Source organism: Vicugna pacos, chromosome 2, assembly GCF_048564905.1.
Source record: "Vicugna pacos chromosome 2, VicPac4, whole genome shotgun sequence".
NCBI classification, from domain to species: domain Eukaryota; kingdom Metazoa; phylum Chordata; class Mammalia; order Artiodactyla; family Camelidae; genus Vicugna; species Vicugna pacos.
Window position 1 is genome coordinate 29,327,192 of NC_132988.1, and position 13,967 is coordinate 29,341,158.

At 35.6% G+C, this 13,967-nt stretch overlaps 1 protein-coding gene and 1 long non-coding RNA gene across 2 annotated transcripts in view; both read right to left on the reverse strand.

Moving 5' to 3' along the window:
• The window catches only part of LOC107034293 (uncharacterized), a 47,446-nt gene extending 37,530 nt beyond the window's left edge, over window positions 1-9,916 (reverse strand). The window contains exon 1 of the long non-coding RNA XR_012058893.1: window positions 9,796-9,916. This is a non-coding gene — a long non-coding RNA (uncharacterized lncRNA). The remainder of the gene's footprint in view (window positions 1-9,795) is intronic.
• A 3,488-nt stretch (window positions 9,917-13,404) lies between these two features.
• Window positions 13,405-13,967, reverse strand: part of C2H4orf33 (chromosome 2 C4orf33 homolog) — a 617,194-nt gene continuing 616,631 nt past the window's right edge. The window contains exon 16 of the mRNA XM_072937521.1: window positions 13,405-13,488. The gene's annotated coding sequence lies outside the window, so the exon portion shown is untranslated. The remainder of the gene's footprint in view (window positions 13,489-13,967) is intronic.

Sequence of the window (13,967 nt, forward strand, 5' to 3'; positions counted from 1 at the left end):
TGAAAGCAGAAATTTCCAGAAAACTGTCAGCTGTTGTAAAAAAACAAAAACAAAAACAAAAACCTGGTATTTAAAAAGTGAAACTTCATCTAGTCTGTGCTTAAGAGACTGAACAGAATGCACTGGAATTAAAAAAAAAATCACTGTTCTATAAAAATGTACAGTTTTTCATTCTCAGAAAAATGTTATTTTAAAAAATTTTAAGCCATTTCTAATTTATACTCATGCAACTATTTAAAATTTCAGTTTATCTACAAAAGGAGAATAAGTAAACAAACCATATGCAAACTAACTTTAGTTTCTGTTATAGGGAAATAGTGGATACTAATAAACTTTTGTGAGTTAAAAAGTATCTTCTCATATTACCTGTAACCCATTCTTCTTCCCTTAGCTCCTACTTTTTTATTATTTTAGGTTGTCATTTGTTAGTTTATTTCCTTTTAGCTTCTTGGCTCTTCTGCTGTGCTATTTCTAAGGAAGGAATCTTATGTATGTATTTACACTTTATATATATGTATATATACATATATATGTATACATATATATACACACATCCATTAATATCCCAGTAATCATGTTATTCAAAATATTTGACACAACTGTCCTTAAGATACACTTACATTTTATAGTAAGCCAAAATGGTTAACTTTATTACAACAGGAAAAATGCAAACAAAACTGGATAAAACATTTGAATCTTACATGTCTCTTACCAGTTAAATGACCAGTATCTCTCCTTCAGACATTTTTGCCCTTTTAATCCAGATTTAGGCTAAATGCCAATGGCATATGTCATGTATACGAAAGAATATAGCCTCATAATATCTATGTAACTATGATTAACACTGGTTAAGGAAAAATAACTAAGGACATTACAAACTAAAACATTCAGTATCCTTTTAAACAGATGACTCACTGTACCATGTTATAAATAGAGGAAGAACCACTGCAAATACTGTATCTTATTTCCTTATCATGCAAAGACTAAAAGATGCCATGCTGAAAATATCAAGGTTTGCAAAAAGTGTTATAATTCTTCATTTCTTATGGATGTTTCGAATAAAGTACTGTGATATCGAAACAGATTTCAAGTAAGTTTCCAGTTCAGGATACACATATTTCAGAGAAGATGGTAGGAAACAAGACATGTAACCTATAAAACCATTTACCAACACTGATGATGTAAATATCGGAGAGATAATTTCTGCTTGTAATGAGTTGCTGATCTGTTCATGAGTCCTACCCTCCACTTCCCTGTAAGAGGGAGGAATGGTGGGGGTGGTGCTTCATTCTTTGACATCAGGAGAATTTTAAATGTGCCCTGCAGTTTGGGGATGCAGTAGTCTGGTTTCTGACTTTTGCCCGGGAAATATATATGGCAAAAGGCGAGCTGACTTCCTATTTGAAGCAGAACATAAAGAGGAGCAACCGTGCGGAGGCAGAGTATGTTGGGGCAAAGAATGTATGACTGTTTCCCATGGACCAGACTGTAGAGCCGCCATGGGATCATCTTAGATCCTGTTTGATAAGGCTTCTTTGGAGGACAAAATACCTACGGTAAAAAAGAGGTTGAGGGGTGTGCAAGGGTGAGAAAGGAGTAAGTGACCAAGTGGGAGAGAGATTCTTTTACTCTGTCCAGAGAAATGCAGTTGAGAAAACCTCAGGGATGGAGGAGAAAAGGCCATTATTAGATCATCATAGGAGTATCAGTCAGTTCAGAATGTTTCTGCTCTCTAATCAGTTCTTCTGCCCCCATCCTCAAATTTTGGAAGAGGTCAGAAAATAGCCATGGTGAGACGGGAAAGGACCCGAGGGACTAAGTGAGGAAGGAGAAGATAAACTACAAAAACAAAAACAAACAAACAAACAAAAACAAAGCATAAATACAGGACAGAAATAGACTCACAGACAGAGAATACAGACTTGTGGTTACCAGGGGGGTGGAGGGTGGGAAGGGATAGACTGGGATTTCAAAATTGTAGAATAGATAAACAAGATTACACTGTATAACACAGGGAAATATACACAAAATGTTATGATAACTCACAGAGAAAAAAATGTGACAATGAGTGTGTATATGTCCATGAATGACTGAAAAATTGTGCTGAACACTGGAATTTGACACAACATTGTAAAATGGTTATAAATCAATAAAAAATGTTAAAAAAAGGCAACAACAAAAAAAGATAAACTAGAACTCACCTTTGAAGGTTTTACTTTACATAAAACTGGACACCTTAATTTATAACTCAAAGGAAAAAGAGAACATTTATCACTTCAGAATAATGAGAAAAGTCCCACAGAATTTGCCTGAGTTTTGATCCAGGGGCAGGGGAACAAATAACTTCACACAGTATATTTTAAGGACAATGGGAAATAAAAATAAAATTGCCTTGTAATTGTCCCTTACAAGTGCAACGGGTTTGATTAAATTGAGAATCCAAGGGCTGAAGCACTTAGTAATAGCAAATGAGTCCAAATAAAAAGAGAGTTGGTAGAGACTTATTGAATCAAGTAACAAAGAACGAAAGGGGACGTTCTGGCTATGATTACTTGAAGGTTTTTCTTCCTATTCACTTGATTTTTTTTTTCCTACATAAGAAATATTCTAATATCAGCTAGTTATATTTTCTTGCAAGTCAGACATTATGTGACAAAACACTAGCTGGGAACCTGCTTCCTATTACGTGGAAAGGGGAAAAATTGTGATACATTACACGTTAATCCCCAGTCCCAGAGGATGATTTATTATGAAACCGACGATGCTGAACCTTCAGAGCCACTCACTCACATGAGCCCCTTTCAAGATCTTGGAAGGGTATTTAGCAAGAATGCTTGTAACATTAATAAATGTGGGACAATTTTGTATTCTTTTAGCTAAAAGAACCCCTCCCAAATAATTTAAGCTGAAGCTACTAAAAAACTTAAATGCACTTTAGTAAAACATCTAATTAATTTCCTACATGTAAATGACACAGAAAACTCCCGAAATCCAAGAGGAAAAATAACCAGATAACTATGCTCCACCCCCCAAATTCTGATTTAATGTTCTAATTCAGACTGGCGTTCTGGTGGGATCAAACACTATTTAAGGGTCAGAATACAACATAAAATAAGATTCAGCATTGCATTTGCAGGGCCATCAATCACCAAAGACAGTACCCTCCAGTCACTAGCCATCGCTGATCTTGTTTTATCAGATTATTTATTCAAGTAAAAAACATTTAATTAAATTCTCACTTGAATAGCTAGAAGTGATAGAAAACAAAGGTGTATCCATCATAAACTAGTGTGTTGAAATACAATTTGCCTCTTCTTATACTTTAGTTAAATTAGAATTTCTCAAAATGTGATTTGCTTTAAAATAGGATTCCTTGAGAGGTCTCCTATAGTATTAATTTCTGCTGTATCATCTAACATACGACCTTCTCCCTCTCTATCTTTCTAGCTCTGTTTCTCTTGATGTAAATATAGACACAGATTCTTAATAAAAAGAATATATTTTTAATAAAAATATTTGATCACCTTCCATTAATAATAATTCATGGTTAATTATATAGCATGTTTACAATTGCTGAATGTCAGTTGTTGCTGTATGCTATATTAAGGAGTTCAAAGAAGGTATTTAATCTTCACATTACTCAAGTTGATATTATACTTTCAGAGAGATCTTCCCTGTAGGTGATGAGTGCTATAGTTAAAACTTAAATTCTAGAAGTTGATGATATAGTTATGTAAACCAAAAGCTGAAAGCACCTCAGCTTGGAGCTTCAACCCATCTTTTTTCTGTAGGTAGTTTCTTTAATTTTTTTCTGTGTTTTGACAGAAGTCTCTCTCCTTTATAGTGCCCAGTGCAATACGTACACTTTCAGCACAGTCGTATGCACTCTACATTTTATTTTCCTGTTTGTTTCTCTGCTGTTCCTGCTTGACTGTGAAGTCCTCAGAAATGGAGACTATCTCCTGCATATCTGCATCATGAAGAAAAACAAGCTTGGCACATGGTAAGCTCTTATCTACCATATTGTTTAAAAGGAGTAAGATGGGAAACAGGATTGATATCTTCAAGTTCGATGCCCATTGGGGGTCATCTGCAAAATATATCTAAACAAGTAGCTAGTGAGGCAGTGGGGTGAAAATGACCTTAACTTTATTTTCTTTCACCTGAGAATATCTGAATGGGCAAAACATCATATATTTATAGACGTCTATTAGTAAATGACACATTTTCAGTGGCAGCACTTTGGTTCAAATTGGTTTCTTTAGATGCAAATTATCAGGGGCTGGCAGTCTCCTCATAGCTGAATATTAGCCCTTGGTCAGTTTGTTCACTCTCACTCTTGGAATGGGAATACTTTTCAGGTCTGAAAACCCTATTTCCAAAAGCTCAAGCGAATTGGTTGGGTGGAAAAGATAACCCTGCACCTGCTTAGTTGGTGGTAATGCAGCCGTCATTCCTCTCAAAGTGCACGGTATAATGAAAAGCGGCAAACGCAAAGTGAAATATCCAGCCAAGGCTTCATGAAGCAAAATTCCTACCGTATTAATACGCAAACCCAGTTTTCTGTTGGGTACTTGGCACTGTGAAGAGTGCCTATTCGTTTCCTGTCGTGGATACATCAAGACAATAGCTTGTTTGAGTCTTCATCAGGACTAGCAATTACCTGCATCCTTGAAACACAGAAAGAAAGGCATGTGGTGGGTCAGCAAGGGTGGACAGCTGGTCAATCCTCTGGGCTGGAACTATATAAAAGCTCAGCAGTGCTGTTTAAAAGTGGTGTCATTAAATTGGCATTTAATTGAACACTATAAACAATGTCACTAGTACAACCATGTTGCTAACGATTAACCCTAAAGTAGTCAGATGCTGTTATCTGTCTTTTGGTGGCTTCTTGAAATGTCACTTACTCAAGTCTATCTTGGGGGAGATGAAGCACCTACCAATGCCACAGAAGGAAAAAAACTACCTGTATAGAATCACAACCTTACCTCTTACTCGTCTCACTTACAAGAGCATCAGTATAAGACCTTTCTATGAGTCGGAGTGTAACAGAGCCTACTTAGTTTTATTTCTAAAAATCTTGCTAAATCGGTGTTTAAAATAAAAGTACAATTCAGACATTTGAGATTTTGCAGTCTTTTCCTTTGAATTCACTTATCTTTGGTAAAAATTCATGGACGCTTTGGGAGAGTTGTTAAATTTTAAGGTATCTGAAATGGCAGCTACAGACACTAAGATCTCTGCCTGCAGTCCTTACTGCCTAATCACCAGTCACACATGACCTTTCCTATAACTGCCAATCCTGAGATTACATGTCCTTCCCCGAATATATATGTATTTGCATAAAACCTTTTGCTTTATATCTGTTTGTATTTATGTTACATAAGAGGATTTATATGTGGAAATTTTTGATGGCCCAGATTTTGACCAAAACGCAGAGCAGTATTTAGAGAAAAAGTTTCAGTACATATGGATGTGTCTATGTCAGCAAGAAGAAGCAAGATGAGTCAGAAGGTGAACCCCAAGGATAAGGGGAGCTAAAAGCAAGAGAAGGATGGCTTAAAGACAGGCTAAACATCTCTGGAGAGCTGGTTCAGGAAGATTTCTGAGTGAGCAAGAAACACACTGTAGACATTTAAGATAGACAAAATGTCCCTGAAGAGCTGGATCAGGAAAATTTCTGATTGAGGAAGACACAGTAATCAGCTTAATATATCAGACACTCTCTGGGTTATTTCAGGATAAACCCAGGCTTTATGTCTAGAAAATCATTAAAGTTGATGATGTGTGTCCTCTTTATCCAAGAGAACTGAGAAAAATGACTATGGAGTAATGTCAAATCACTTTCAATTTACCAAATCCACATGATCACCTACTCTGTGCCAGGCATTGGGCTCAACACCAGAGATATAACCATGAACAAGATGTGGACACTGACTTCAAGGAGTTTATCCTCTGTTGAAAGAGGCAGGGGATTTCACAACCTTCTGAACGTTTTAAATAAGAAAGAAATAAGTACAGAGTACTTGGGAGCACAAAGGAGAAATACCTACACTAGTCGAAAGGGAACAAGTCTTATAGAAAGAGACAGCCAAACTGAACTTGAAGGAGGAATCGGGAATCAGCCAGGTGGCAGGAAAACAGGCTAGAGATGAGGAGCAGAAGAGTTTTCTAACCAAAATCCTAGAAACAAGGGCACTTGTGCTCAGATAGAATATTAGAGACATAAAAAAGTTCCTGATTTTTTCACTAAGCGAAATTGTGAAGCATGAAAAGACGTTAAACAGAGATACTGCATTTCTGCTTTAGAAAGATGGCATTAAATGCAGTGGGGAGAAAGATAAGAAAGGCAGATAAGAAAAGTAAGGAGACCAGTTAGGAAGCTATTGCAGCATTCCAGACAAGGGATGGTGGTCACCTGAGCAAAGAGGGTAAAAATGAGGGTGGGGAGAAACAGCAGGATTTGAGATATATTTATCTCAAGGTAGGGGTAGGAAACTGAAGGTCTTTTTGGTATCAAAACATGAATCTGTGGATGATAAAACAACTGAACTGATCCTCAGAAAATCCTGAACTGTGTAATTATGTTGTGTAACTATTTTATATAGCTTGTGCCCAGTGAATCTTCATGGTATATTCAGAGAGTTTTTAAGGTATAAAAAGATAGTTAAGGAGAATGTTGTTGGAGTAATATAAGTGTGGAGGAAAAGCTATCCTTTAAGGACAGAAAAAGTTGGAAAAATAAACTTTCACAAGATTAAGTTTTCAGCAGTCAATCTCAAGAAAGTTTATAGAACTTATTCTTGCCCCACCTTTTCCAAAATGATTTTGGTCACATTCATGGACAACCCTCTGAGATCATTAACTCACCAACAAACTATAATCATGTGCGTTGTCTGTTGATTAGCAGTATTGTGTTTCTCATTTCCAAAATTTGCTTCTATGTTAGATTTAGTGAGTTCCTAGTATTTCAGGTAAGCCCTCTCTACATCCAGAAATTGTTCTAAAATTGATGATGTCTTAGAATTGAATAAATGCAGTAAGTCAATTAAGTAAACACTCACAGGAATTTTGGTTTCAGCTAGTTGAGGACCTCAATTTCTATTAATCCCTTTGTGGCTTAAGACAAAGTTGTATCAGGCAACCAAAAATCTATGCCTGGTCTCTAGAGTCCTCTCTTTGGAGCTGAGCTACAGCAATCATTGAAAGAAAAAAAAAATCTAAGGATACACACATTCCTTCTATTTATTCCATGGCAATCTAACTCATGCTTGTCCTACCCTACTAAGTCAAAATTCTGGTCACAGAACTTTGTAACTGCGTTGCCCGGAGAGGGAAAATATTTTGGTAGTGAAACTTACGGACTTTGGAGTCAGAATATATAGATCTAAATTCTTGTTCTATCATATTAGCTGTGTGATCTTAAGAAAGTGCCTGAATTCCCTGTGTCTCAGTTACCATGTGTGTAAAACAAGGATAAAAACAGAATCCACTATAGAGTTGATATGAGGGTTCAGTTAATACATACACATATATAAATATTTACAACAATGCCTGGCACATATGTATTTTTATTGTTAATATTACATTGATTCTGTATTTACTTTTCTACTGAAGTTATTGTGTGTATATTCTATAGGAAGGAATGAAACAATTCTTCCCCAAAATTCTTTTGAATTTTTCACTCACTGTAACATAATGTTTTCACTAATAATATTCATTTATTGGAGCTCTAAAATTTGAAAATATACATCTTTATAAACAACTGAACTTTTATGAAAAATTATTTTTTAATTTTTTGATTAGATTTAAGCAATGATCTGGGAAAAGAGAAAATTTCCAAAGACTCCAATAATGAGAGAACAGAGATTATTCAGTGACAGTCCATAAAACGGTAGTTTCTAACTACTGATTGCTGAAAAGGAGTATTTGCTAAATCCAGAGATGGCATCCAAGCAGAAGCCTCAGCAGCAACAACAAAACTTAAAAGTTAAACCTGTGCTTGGCAGAAAAGAATCATTTATGAGTTATAAACTAAGGTTTAATTTCCTGTTTACATAAGTAATAGCAGACCGGAAACAAAACAGAACTGTATTACCACACCACAAAAATCCAACCCACCTGCTTCAGCTGGTTTCATCCTTTGTTCTGCACATGATTTGGTACTGGGTTATAATGAGCACTTAAAGATTATTTAGAAAATATTAAATAATGATAAATTTTAAGCGTTTTACATTACTGTAAGAAACAATGACTAAATTCATTTTTATGGCCATAAATTTCAAGACTTAATACGGTCGTGTGTTCCTTTAAAAAATATATCTTGTTAAAAAAAAAAGTATCCTTTTCAGTGCAGTACTGAGCATATAAAAATGCCTTCTTATTTAAGGATAGTTAATACTGCTTTTAATTTCATCTCTGTCCTTTTCTTTATCATTCATGGAAAGTCCTGACAGAGTTTTCCCTGGTAATAGCTGACTGTTCTTTTTGATATAATCACTCCTTTCTCCTATGGACAGGCCAATATCTTCCGTGATTAGCAAGGGACAGCCCTGTCCATCTCGATTAGTCATGGATACTTAGCAGTTCACCACATGCATCACCACTAATTGCAGCAAAGGCACTCATCTGGACTCCCTTCCTTTTTGTGTTTTCTTCTCTCCCCAAACAAAGCAGGCAAGTAAGTCTATCTCTATGAGGTGTACTGGGATTGGTAACATTTGCTACACTTCCTTGTTACTGTTATTTGAAAAAATGAATATTACTTTGAATTATCTTAGGTCCTTTTCATGAAAGTCAGATCTCATAAATTTAGCGGTTCATGCAGTCCCTAGACTTAAACTGCAAGTGTTTGTTTGTTTGTTTGTTTTAAGATATTGGCTACAGCAATAATGATTTAAGGAAGACCATGTCATGAGTGGGGATACATGTTTGAATAAATGTTTCAGTATTTTTTCTTTGAATTTGTGTTTAAAGCCTCATTTGCCAATTCCACATTTACAATAAAACTAGGAACTAGAGAGCAAATTAAATTACTGAATCTATTTAACAGTACTAACACATGATATTATATCAAATAATTATGATAACTCTCAGAGAATACTACCCCAAAAAGCTGGACTAAGTGTTCATTTTCAGGCTCTTTTACTTTATTTCTTCACAAATATTATTCTTTATAGCATATTAATGATGATTCTTAAACTTAAAATCTTAATTCAGGAATTAATATAGTTGTATAGAATATATATGATGTTCTTTTAAGAATTGCTCAGTCAATATTACCAATATTAGTCTCTCAATTTCTAATTCTACTTTCTATCATTTGAACAAATATAATAGAAAGAGGATAATGACTCTAGCACATCAATTAAATGTTGGAAGTTCAATACAGAATACTTGATTACTACATCTGAATAAAAGAAAATAACAAAAAGATAAGATTAGGACTGTGACTCTCAGAAAGGTCAACTTCAAGATGTGAATAATAAGATAATTAGCACAGGTAAATGCAGAACAGCAAGTTAATGGCAATATAAGAAATGAAAGCATTTTAATATCTAAAATTCATCCAAAAATAACGAAAGGTGCCCTTTGGAAATCACTGACAATGGATGAATGAAGAGGCCAGGGCTGGAGGTCAGGGTCAGGGTAGCTGGGAAGAACACAGCATCAAGCACAGGAAACCAGTGCTTACTCTCCAGGTGCTTTACCTGTACAGCCTTATTCTGTTCTTAAAGCCACACAGTAATTTAACTATTGTTAGTCTATAAGCCTCAGCATAATTGAATAGCTCACCTGTGGTCACAACGAGGCGGTAGTCCAACAGGTAACAGGTTCACTTCTTCTCAAGTCCAAAATCCATGTTGTTTTCCCTCTACTAGGGTACCTCCCAGCCAGCTTGGATACAGCCTTGCTCAAGGAAAAAACAGACAGAGTCTAGTAAAAAACAAAGTCAAAATCAGAGCTGAAGCTGTGGAAATTGATTTTAAAAATTAAAAGCAAATAATGGAAAAGAAGAGTAAAGGAAAACACAAGATTTGGGATTTTTTTTAGAACTCTAAGTTTACATACCTTTACCAAATAAGGGAATCAGAAAAAAAAACCCCTTCTCAGATGTCCTGTTTAAAAAAGCCGCAAGGATAATAACCAAAAAGTGTGTTTGAAAACTTTAAAACAACTGTTAATAGTTAACGAAAAGAGCAATTCAGTCCTCTGTGGAAAAACAGAGTTAAATTTAAACACATGTAACTGTGATATAAATAAAACCTAGAAAGATAAACAAACTTTTTCAGTATTCTGTATTGAAAATATCTGGTGGAAAATTCAATAAATGAATACATACAAATGTTGTGTTGCCAGAGTAACAGTCACCATCTTGTTTGTACTCCTTGTCTTCAGCTTCATGAAAACTCTATGGCTTCCTTTTTCTGTCAAAGGGGAAAAAGAATAACTTTATAATTAAACCCTAGTTCCAATGACTAAAATCAAATCATTACCTTTTGCATTTTTAAATCATAGAACAAATGGTAGCTTGAAAGAAAATCAACTACAACATTACACTTTAAAGGGTAAACCTAAAAATAGCTATACAACCAACAACCACATAAATAACTTCCTACAAGGTCAAGGATCTACTGTCTCCAGCAAGAGATTAATTATATTTAGCAAGACTATAATACAGAACTATACTATGTAAAAGAACGCTTTATAAAATAAGGAACAAGGGACATGGGAGACCTTATTAGCATAAGATGTAAGTGCCTTGGGATGACAAGAATAGAGAGTAGAGGGGGAAATGGCAATATCCACTGAAATTAGTTTATTTCCTTTCACACTTCATCACGGCATCTTGAATGGCTTATGGCTAGGTATGATGAAAACAAAAAAAGATTATGCAGCCTGGTTTAATGCCAATCTCGCATATTCTCATAAAGTAACAGTTCTAGCATTTCACAACACACTGATGACTAGGTGCAGACTGCAGAGGTAGCTCTTTCATGGAAATGGTGGGCATAAGTGCATCCAGTGTGATTTTGCTCCATCAGCAACAGTCTGAGCTTGAATCATGAGGTTGCATAAACACACTAAAGGAAAAAATTAAATACTGGTTAAACGGTTGCTTTGGATCTAGAAAATTATAACTTTCAATCACAACATGGCTATCTTTAAATCAACATTATTGAGGCACAACTTAGGTACAATGATCTGCACCTATTTAAAGTATACAATTGGACGGATTTTGTCAGGTGCACCTCCAATCAAGATACAGAACATTCTCAAAATTTCCAAAAATAGATTGTCTTTTGCAATCCATCCTTCCTTCTCCTCTTTCATGTCCGAAGACAACAACCGATCAGCTTTCAGTCATCTGAAATGCACTTGCATTTTCTAGAATTGCGTATGTATGGAATCATACAGTATGTGCTCTTTTGTGTCTGTTTTCTGTTACTCAGCACAGTGGATTTAGATCTATCACTTTTGTTGCAATTAACAGTATTTTGACCCTTTTGACTAATATTAATACACAGAGTAATTTCCAGCTCTTAAATAAAACTCAACTTTTTGCAATTTTCTTTCCTCTTATCCTCCCACAAATTTTACTTCCTCTTCTTACGTTTGAAAATTGAATACAGAAAGAAAAAAAAAATTCAGCATCAAACTTGAAGCCTCAAACTTATTCTTAAATAATCATTTATCCTAAATGTCAACAAACTTTCTGTATAGGGCCAGGCAGTAAACGTTTCAGTCCTTGCATGCTGTATGGTACACCTCTGCCATTGTATTGACATGGCAAAAGCAGCCACGGGTAAAACAGAAACAAATAGGTGTGGCCGTATTCTGAGAAAACTTTCTTTGTAGACACTGAAATTCGAGTTTCATGTAATTTTCACACGTCACAGAATATTTTTCTACTTTTGATTTTTTCAGCCATAAACATGTTCTTAAAACTATTCTTAGCCCTAGGGCCTTACAGAAAGGTGGCGGGCTGGGTTTGGTGCCCTGGCTAGAGGGCTGGTCGCTCTGATGTAGCCAGTCACCTCGGTTTCCAACTAAGAAGAATATTTCTGTTATATGTGATGTTTGGCTGCAGACTTTGAGATTTCTTATGGAAACTAGATTTTAGAAACTGAACAACACAGTCCATATGCCTGGAGGACCACGGGACTTTTCAAGAATGCTGCTAATTAATGACATTTGGAGCCATACAGAAGAGAAAAGGTCACTCTTTCATTTTTAACACATTCTTGAGAGCCTTGCCAATAGCGCCACTTATGTCACAGACTGGTACCCACCAGCTATGACCTTCCATCACTTCCTTTTGCTTTGCTTTGTTTTCTGTATGTATATTCAGTGGATTATCTGGGAACATGAACTACTAAAATCAATTTAGTGATCAACCATTATTATCCCCTTCTTTACTCTCCCTGCCACCTCGCAGCTCTCTGCTTTCTTGCAAGGAAGATGTCAGGCCATTTTTATTGTATTGCTATTTACTCTTCAGCTCAATAGTTTTTTTCAAAGCAGACACATCATTGACATTTAGCAGTATTAATCTCTGCCAGTGCAATATGCCTAATTGGTTTTAATGAAATAAAGAAGGAGAACTTTGTGAGAAAATTGGAAAAAAAGCTGCAATGAACTGAGATATTTCAGATATTTTCTAAAGTCAATGGCATTGACCAGCAGAAAACAGAGTGTCTCTAAGCAGCATTTAGTCCTCTAAAATTATCAAGGTTGAATGTTCCTGAAAACAGAGGTAACAGTCATTTTTCCATTTTGAAATATTTTTATTTGGGAAGGATTTTGAATATCAAGCCAAGACTTAGGGTAAGCATTCTATTAATAATTTCTCTAATAAAAGCCTCTAACATCAACAGAAAGATAAGCACTGACTCTCAATACAGTCACACAAAATCTCTGCATTGGCCAAAGGAAATCTGACAATGGTCTCAATGAAAATCAGACTATAAACCTTCAAGTCATGTACTTCCATTTTCTTTCTTTGTCATGAGATTTGTTTTTATGGGAGATTGTTAAGTTTATATTTAGCAGATGTTTATTACATTGTTAAAGAATCATCTAGTTTTTAAAAAGTGAAAGTTCAGAGAAGTGTAAGCTTACGTCCACATAAACTACTTTCATAGGCTTGGTTGGCAGTTGTCTGAAATACCTGTAAGACTTGAGGACAGATTCAGAACCACCTCAGAAGCAACATAGCTCAGTGAGCAAAGCAATTGAGTGTGACTCTGGGGAATCTGTTTTCTAGTGCTGATTTTTCTTATTGCCAGCATGAATCTAATTCCTCCGTCTGTGCATAGAAAACAGGCTGACCCAGAGCACATAACTACACTGCCAGAATTGCAAGAAAAATAATGCAATTTACCAAGTACACCTTACCTTTCACCACCTCCTAGATCCTAACGCATCAGCCATGTAGGCAGTATAAAGGCTGCTGTCTCTCACATCTCCAAAGAGCTTCAACCAAGCCTGGGCCAGAAAGAGTGAGAACAAGTAGTTTGACTCTTTGAAAAATGAAGTAAAATATTTTTCTATACACGTTAACTAGAAGAGGAATCCAAAATAACAACTTTTGGAATCAAATAGCTCATCTAGAAAACATCCTTCTAATTTCACTTTATACTTTACTTGTTTTATTTTTCCTCTATAATTTACGCATTTTTTAAGCACCCAACATTTATTAGACTGGTAGAGTCACTGATTCACTGAGCACTGAACTTAATTTACATACTTATCATGAGGAAGAATTAGCTACACTCTTGTTACAGTTTTCCTCATCCCAAACAAAGGATCTAAAACCTACTCAACACCAGGATGTCGACTTTTCTTTGTGGCATTCTCAAGACTGGGTCTCCACAAAAGAGGTACCTGGCGGGGACTGAGAACTTATGAGCTCCTTTACACATTAGCCTAGAGAGAACAGGATGTTGCTAGGGGCAATCTACAGC